This window comes from Condylura cristata, unplaced genomic scaffold (assembly GCF_000260355.1).
Source record: "Condylura cristata isolate star-nosed mole 26May11 unplaced genomic scaffold, ConCri1.0 scaffold00003, whole genome shotgun sequence".
In the NCBI taxonomy this organism is placed as follows: domain Eukaryota; kingdom Metazoa; phylum Chordata; class Mammalia; order Eulipotyphla; family Talpidae; genus Condylura; species Condylura cristata.
The window spans coordinates 679,932-688,647 of record NW_004567104.1 but is presented as its reverse complement, the minus strand read 5'-3'; the positions used below and the strand labels follow the sequence as shown (position 1 = coordinate 688,647).

The window sequence follows — 8,716 nt, the reverse complement described above, 5'->3', positions numbered from 1 at the left end:
GTTCACATTCTTGCCAGTACTTGATGTTCATTGTGCTTTGGACTTTAGTCATTCCAGTAGGTGTACAATAGTATTTCCTTGTTGCTTTAATTTGCAATTCCCTAATGACATGGGATGTTGAGCATCTCTTTAGATGTTCTTTTGTCATCTGTATGTCTTCTTTGTTGAGGAGCATATTGATGTATTTTGTTAGCTTTATAATTGGGTTGTTTTCTTATTGCTGTGTTTAAAGAGTTCTTTGTATATTTTAGATACACACGTTTCTCAGATATGTATTTTGCAAATATCTTCTTCCAATTTGTGGCTTATCTTTTCATTCTCTTACTTGTGTATTTCACAGAAGCTTTAATTTTAATGTAATCCAATATATCAATTTTTTCTTTTACTCTTTGAGTGTTGTGTTCATTATTGGTGACCAGCAAAAAACTTAGGGGCCTTCAAGGGAGCAACTGTGGCTCTTTTGCTGCCCTGTTTCGCAACCATACTTTGACCCCAAACAGACCACCAACACCATGGAGATCTGAACTTCAAAACATGTCTTTGATTGGGAAACTGTTTTCAAAGCTGCAATGCAAAAATACCCAGTCCATTGAATCCAAGATGAGGTACTGGACAGGCATAGATTCCTGGGAAAGTTGCATAGTCATATACTTTTCAGCACATAAGGGGAACTGCCTTCCATTATGAAATCTCTTGTTGGTGGAGAGAGAAACAAAATATATGTGCAAGAACATTTTGTAGTTAATCCTATAGAGAAAAAAATGAAACTTAAATCTAATAATGCTGCACTTACAAATATGGTTTTGGTAGATGAGATACCTATAAGCCACATTCTCAGGACTCAGAAGGATCTGTTTTGACTCAAGAAACCATCATCATTCTGAAGTGGGTCAGTCTTGGTAGCTACCTGGAAGATCTGATTGGAAATACAATATCTTCAAATGCTAATGAAGACCTAGAATCAATGAAAAAAACATGAATGCTAAGATTAAAGAATCAACAGCCTTGGCAAGATTAAGCATCAGGATCCTGATGTCATTGGCAATATTGATAGAGAAGAAAATGTTGGTATGCAACACCCATTCCCCAGGTCTTTCCACCTTGGCAGCATATTTGTTATTTGAAATAACAATTATACTTTACACAGAATTTTTTAAAATAAGCTTTAGAAAGGCAGTGTGACTTTTGATAAAAAATAAAGGTGCTAGGCTTTTAATTAAAAATTATTAACTAAAGTTGAAATAATCATATAATTTTGAGGATTCTAGTGTTTATGTAAAAATTCAACAATTTTTGAAAAGTACTTGGAAATTTGCATTAGTATATTAAAATTCCTATAGGTAAAATTTAAATTTTTTTTCACACATTGGAACTATGACTAACTTTGAACAAAACCCAGAACAAAGCAGAGCCCTTTCTTAAATATATAGCATTGCTCTGCTGTGGGATGAGGAAAACTTACATGAGAGAACTCACTTTAAAAAGCAAAGCTGTATAATTTTAAAATATTAAATTGTGGGCTCCCCTATTGTTGCAACGGGTTAAAGCACCACATTATGAAGCTCTCCCAAGCCACTGCAGCATGAGTTCAATCCCCTGCCCAGGAGCTGACCAACATGGTGGACAAACCTCTCCTGACTCACTCACTGCTCCCCTCAGCTGTGTGCTTTGTTGAGCTGCCTGTTTGGCTCCCCACTCTGTCTCTGGTGAATCTTCTCACCCACCACACCTCTGGCCTGTACCCCAATTCTGTAAGCATAAATAAATAAATCTTTAAAAAATATTAAATTGTATAAAATAGCTTACTCACTTATAAACCATCATTAAAAACCACATTGTTTTAATTTGGTACTTAATTAACATTTGGAGGGTGAAAATAATCACTAAAGAAATACATGATTCCAACAAAAACATTATTTCATTTTAGTAAAGAGTAGTTTTAACTTGACAAAGTTTTGTAACTTGGATTTGTAATTTACGATTTAGTGTGCTGTACTGTGGACTGGTTATGTTAACTGAAAAACCAAAGTCATTACCACAGTTTTGCAGCACTCTTAACTTAAACATAGGGAACAGCTGTTCACATCTTTAGCATTCCACATTTGCCTAACTTATAAATTGCCATGTGTCAGAATCATGGTTCTGTAATTGCTAAGGCATGATATGTCAAGTTATTTGGATATAATTACTTTTTGAAGTAATTGTGGCCACAAAACATCTTTTTTAAATGAAGAGTTGTACATCATTTGAAATTATGCAAATGATCACTTGATCAGCAGCATACATCCCAGGTACTTAATGTTTTTAATAATATGGTGCCATTGCAGGGGTTGGGAGCAGTGGGGAGGAATAAAAAACTTTGACCTTGCCTAGCCACTAAATTAATTTTCTGCAGATTTACTTATGGGAAATTTTTATTTTGGATGCCAATGTGCAGCTATAGTCTGAAAAACAATCCAGTAAATGTAGTTTGTTTTGCATTTTGTATCAGGCAATTACCAACCACTAAGTAGTAGTATATTTGATTCTTGCAATTGTTATATATAGAGTATTTTGATAAAATGCAATTAGCACTTGCCTTTATTTTACAGTGTTTAATGTAATACATTTCTAGGCAGGTCTCCTAACAAAGTATTCATAGTAAAGTATACATAAAACACAGAAATAATACACTAAACTAAAAATTAGTGTTTTTCTACTTAAAATGTTGTTTAGCTTAGTACATTTGTAAAAGAAATTAAATTTACAACTAGATTATTTTGTAACAGGAGATAGATGTTTTTTAAAATTAACATAATGTTTCAGGCAAACAAAATACTGCTAAGTATATATACTTGATAAAATGCTACGTTGTGTAATTTACATAAATTATACTTCTGGAAAACAAGAGGCATGGAGCTCATACATTTCCTGGCTTTAGGAGTATCTTTTGCACCAATGAGGCAATGCTTGGAGATTCCTGGAGAGCCTCAGAATGAAAGCTGGTGACCAGAGACAAAACCATATGAGAAGCTTGGATCTTTAAGCCCTACCCCCATCCTATAGAATGAGAAGGGCCAGAGACTGAATTAAGAATTGTAATAATCGGGCCTTCCCTAGTGGCACAAGGGATTAAAGTGCAGCACTTTAACATACTGCTATCAGCAGCCACTGCGCTACAGATTCAATCCCCAGCCAAGGAACTACATCGCGCAGCAGACCTCTCCAGTCTTGCCTGCTGCTCCCCTCAACAGTGTATTTCAGTCTGTCTGTCTGCTGTGCTCCTCACTCTGTCTCTGGTGAATCTTCTCACCACCACCTCCATCCTCACCCCCCCCCATCTCTGACCTGTACTCCAATTCTTGTCTGCATAAATAAATCTTAAAAAAATAATCAATTATACCTACACACTGAAAGATATATTTAAAAAATATCAACAAAAGGTTAGGAGAGTTTTGGGGTTGGTGAACACATCCATGTGTTAGAGAGTACTGTACCCCATTTCCATGGGGACAATCTGGATATTTATCTGTATCCACGATCACATTCTCTTATAATAAGAAAACAAGTGTAAGTGTTTTTCTGGTTTCTGCGAGCCATTACAAAAATTATTGAATTTAAGGAGTGGACAGTGGTGACCACAATTTATTTCTGGTCAGTCAGAAGTCCTGGTGACAAACTAGGTCTTTCAATTGGTATCTGAAGTTTGTGTGTGGCAGGGGAACGGCAGTCTTGCGCGACTGGGCCCTTTAGCTGTGTGATTTGCTGTTATTTCTAGGTAGATAGTGTCAGAATTGACTTAAATTGCCGGGCTCCTAGTTAATGTGGGACAGTTGCCTGATGTGTGGGATATTCACATTCTGGTATCAGAAATAAGGTAAATTATGGTAGTACTGTAAAGGAAAAACCAGGGGAGATTTTCAATACATAGACTTTCCTACTATCTTATTTGTTAGATGTTTTGTAGTTTTGTGTCTTGCATTTAAGCCTATGAGTTAGTTTTTGTGAAAGGTATAAGATCAGAATCTAAATTCTTTGTTTTTTTATTATGAATGTCCGATTCTAGTATTACTTGTTGAAAAGATTGACCTTCTCTCCCCAAGTTACCTTTGTTTTTCCATAGATCAGTTGACTATATTTGTGTGGTTCTATTTATGGGCTCTTTATTCTGTGACATTTTTCTATTTGTCTATAGTTTCACCATCACCATACTGCTTTTACAATATATTGCAGTAACTCTAGAAGTTGTTTAGTGCCAGTTCTCTGATTTTATTGTTCTTCTTCAATATTAAATTGATTATTCTGGTTTCTTTTTTCTTTTAACTCTTTATATGAACTTTAGAATCAGTATATCAATAATTACAAATTAGATTGTTAGGATTTTATTGAACCTGTAGATAAAGTAAGTTAGGGAGAATTGACTTCTTAAAAATACCACATGTTATCCATGAACATAAAATAACTATTTATTCACACTTACTTTTTTTAAGGAAAAAAATCAGTAACTTTCAATAAATTAGTCTAATCTTTCAGAAAAGCAATTTGGCAAAATACATAAAAATGTCAGTTATATATATTCATTTTGACATATTCAATAGTGTTATTTTTTGGTCCTTTTTCTTTTCTGAAATTGAGGTAATTTTAGTGTACAACAAACTATCTGATCCACAGATGTAAGATCATATCTTTTCAGATTGTGTTACCATGTCATACCTACAACTAAGGCATCCCAGTTCTCTCCTATAACCCATTCTTTAGATCTATCAAGACTTTGATTTCTTTCATTAAGTTTACCATTTTCCTCATATAGTTCTATACAGTCTTTGTTATATTTAGACCTTTTTTTGTTTTCTATTTAATGTTCTAAATAAAGAAAAAAATTATTGTGAATATTATCATTCTTTTTTATTATATGATGCCATTTTTAAATGTAAATATAACAAGAACTTTTAACTCATTTGTGGAATCACCAACATTATATAAATTGTATTTTGTACTTTATCATACAAATGTATTTTTAATGTTTGAGGACAGTAGAAAAGATACACAAAATTAGTTAGGTCACCTTCTTTTATTTTACTCCTTATACTCAAGCATTCTATCAACACTTTCTTCCTTCAGTTTTTGATGAACAATGGACAGAAAGGAAAAAGGTAGGGTAACCCTATCTTTACCATTCTTTTTATGTTATCACTTTCAGCACAGAAATATAAATTGGGAGCAAAGGCAATGTTAGTTTTCCTTGACCATTTGTTTTACCACATGCTGTTGTCTTCTTTCTGTGTTTAAGGTAAGTTATGGTTTGAATAGAAAGCTTGGCCTGTCAGAACGGTCATCACACCTACTAATTCAGATGGAGGGATATTATATTTTATAATTGTATTAAATCTGGCTAAATTCCCATGTTTTGTTGGCTTAGGGGGGTTCTGTGCCAATGGATATCTTGAGTATAGTGTAAATGGGGTGGCCCATAACAGTAGTTTGCATGTTTCATGTATTTTTTTCTGAGTATGCACTTCATCAATTGTTCCCGTTATAGTTCTCTCAGGCAACATAAATTGAAAGATAAATTTATTGAGAATTTCAAGATTGAAGCAGCATAAGATTAAATCAAGCACAGGGTCCTTGTAATGTATGGATCTGCATACACAGAATATATTTGCCTGAAGTCAGTCCTGCAGATAGGTGGGAAATAGTGGAGAACCAAAGCAGAGAGATGCTAACTAACTGAAAAATAAAGAATGCTTCAGCTGAAAATAACATAGAGTTTATTTTAGTTCAAGAAACTTGGCCCCCAAATGCAAAGTGACCGGCCAGAGTCACATAGTAAGTAATAGGTTGGGAATGCTTTCCACCAAAGCATCATTGTTGAAATAACTGTGATATTTTATTTCAGGCTTTATGTTCCCTGAATTTCATGTCTTCCAGAATCCCTAACATATTGAGCTTGACTTGATGCTTCTAGAAACATTTAGATTTGCACATTAGGAATCCATCCAGAAAGCAAAGCAGTTATGACTTTTCATACATAGTGATAACTTTAGTTGGAACAAAACTTAATGGAGAGAATAAATTATGAATAGCTGTAGTGATAGTTTTTTTTGATAAGAAACATAATGTTTTAGAAAAATAGAAAAGGTGGTATCTTACTTTCTGGTAGAGAAACGTGATGGATTTTTTTTCTTAGCAGCAGTTTTTGCCATCTAAGCAAAGTTCAGATGCAAAAATAACATGTAATTTAGAAGGGTGTTAATCTCATCCAGTGACTCTTTAACTGTGTTCTATGGAAGCAAATTATTGTACAGAAATATTTTAGGGGATCCACAAACATTTCACTTAGTTTATTTTTATTTTAAAAAACAAATTAGAAAATACATTTAACTAAACTTCACGTTATTTATATTTCAATATCTGATGCAGTGGAGGTCACAAATTATGATTTCAGTGTCCTCATGGGAAATGTTCTACAATAAAATAAATATACACATTTTAAGTGTTCTATGTATGGGGAGCCATGTGAGTTTTATTTTATGAAATGATTCCTTTGAATAAAATTAAAGCGTGAAGAACACATGTATTCATCCTCCTTCATGTGTACTGCTTAGAACAGTGGTTGGATTTATAACAGAAATTCAATAAGCATTTTCTATTACTATTTCCTGTAGATGAAGAGATTGAGGATGAAATGAGTTATACAGTAGACACATATACCTAGCACTGAAGCCAAAATTTATGCCTCTGTTTTGACTCTTAAATAATTTCTCTTTTCACTGTTTGTAATTGCATTCAGATCCTCCAACTAACAAAGCAGCTAAAATTTTAAAAGTCAGGCAGGGTTGACATTATTGTTTTTTTGAACCTACTTTCTTTTTGGTCTTGGACTAAATGTGAGACAGAAACAGAAGAGGAGGTGGAAGAAGAAATAGAGTATATGGGAGGAGAGAGGACTCTTCCAATATATGTTCGCTTAATGCCAGAGCCTCCCTAACTAGAATGGTGGAGAGTGAATTAAATAGAAACCCAAATACAAATCAAAATCTTAGCAAATTATTTTATAGATATTGACAAGCTGACTAACTTTTATATGGAGAGGTAAAAGACTCAAAATAGCCAACACAATGTTGAAGAACATTAGGATTGGTGAAGTGACACTACCTCACTTCAAGACTAATTGTAAAACACAGGAATCAAGATAGTGCGGGATGCTGATCCCGCACTGAAAGCATCATTATTACAGTGTGAACAGTAATAGACCCCCATAAATATAGCTAACCAATCTTTGACAAAGGAGCAAAGGTAATACAGTAAAGCCAAAGCAAAGACAATCTTTGCAACAAATGACAATGGAACTGCTAGATATTTACTGTAAAAAAATGAGTCTGGGCCCTCCCTGGTGGCGCAGCGGGTTAAAGCACAGCACTGAGAATCTAAAGCCGCTTCCGCATGAGTTCGATTCCCGGCTGCCCCGGAGGTGACCACATGGTGTGGCAGACCTCTCCTGACCCGCCCGCTGCTCCCCTCAGCAGTGTATTTCTGTGATCTGCCTGTTCTGTTCCCCACTCTTTCTCTGGTGAAGCCTCTCACCGCCTCTAAGCCTCTGGTCTGTACCCCAGTTCTGTATGCACAAATAAATAAATCTTTAAAAAAAAATGAGTCCGGATAGACTGTACACACAATAAATAATTCAAAATGAATTGTAGCCCCAAGGAAAATTCTAAAAAGTATCAACTTGGGGGTGGGACTACAGATAAGAAATACAAGGGACCCTGATTTATTAAGTCTTCAAAATTCAGCATTTCCAGATCTTCAACATTGGGGTCAGCAGATTTTGGCCCCCACTGTGCTAATCTAGAAAACCAAGATAATCTTGAATTTTACAGAGTTTTTAGATATAACATCAAAGACATTACCCTTAAAAGAAAGAATTGATAAACTGGATATCATTAAAACTAAGAATTTCTCTGTGAAAGACATCAAGATAATGGAAAGACAAGCCACCAACTGGCATGAAAAATACATCTTTGAAAGAAGCTGTTACCTAAAATACACAAAGAGCCCCTATCATCAACTTGAAAAGCAAACAGATACACAGCAGCAGCAAGGGGGCACTAAAACCGGCTCTGAACACTGCCCAACTAGTTTACTGGTCACTGTCTGAGTTCTTCACCTGTGCACACAATTGTAAGACTACTCGGGCTTAGGGAACGACAACAATGGGATTTTTTTTGACAAACCAGGGGAAAACAGAGTTAATGAGGCCAAAAATGACCTTTACCTGCCCTAAAGTGTCCTGTGTTTAAGTCCTAGACAAAAGCAGCTAAGATGGCATCTTTCTGCCACTGCTGACGTGCAGCAGCCAGACTCCAGGCCAGGTTTCAACTCATGAAGATAACAGAGGACACAACAGGAGATGTTCCCAGAGCTGCCAGGATATTCCAGTGCAGCACCAGACAACCGACACTGAAGACAGTAGCTGCAGGGGCTGAACAACCTGACGAATGGCCACACTCGTGCAGCTCAGTGAGGCGCCTGGGTCCAGGTCTTCGTGTTCTCTGCCAGGCTGTAACTGCAGCAAAACTGGGAACAATTTTAGCTGCTTGGCTACTTGCAAAGCCTCTGCCTTTTCCTCTCTGAGTCTGGCTGCTGGAGGTTCCTTTAGAGGCCCACAATAGCTTTCTGGAAGATCAGCACAGTGGGGGCCAAAATCTGCTGACCCCAAATGCTAAAGATCTGAAAA

At 35.7% G+C, this 8,716-nt stretch overlaps 1 pseudogene; it reads left to right on the top strand.

The window, feature by feature from the left end:
• Positions 1-512: 512 nt before the first annotated feature.
• Positions 513-1,182, top strand: LOC101637662 (annotated as a pseudogene).
• Positions 1,183-8,716: the final 7,534 nt, after the last annotated feature.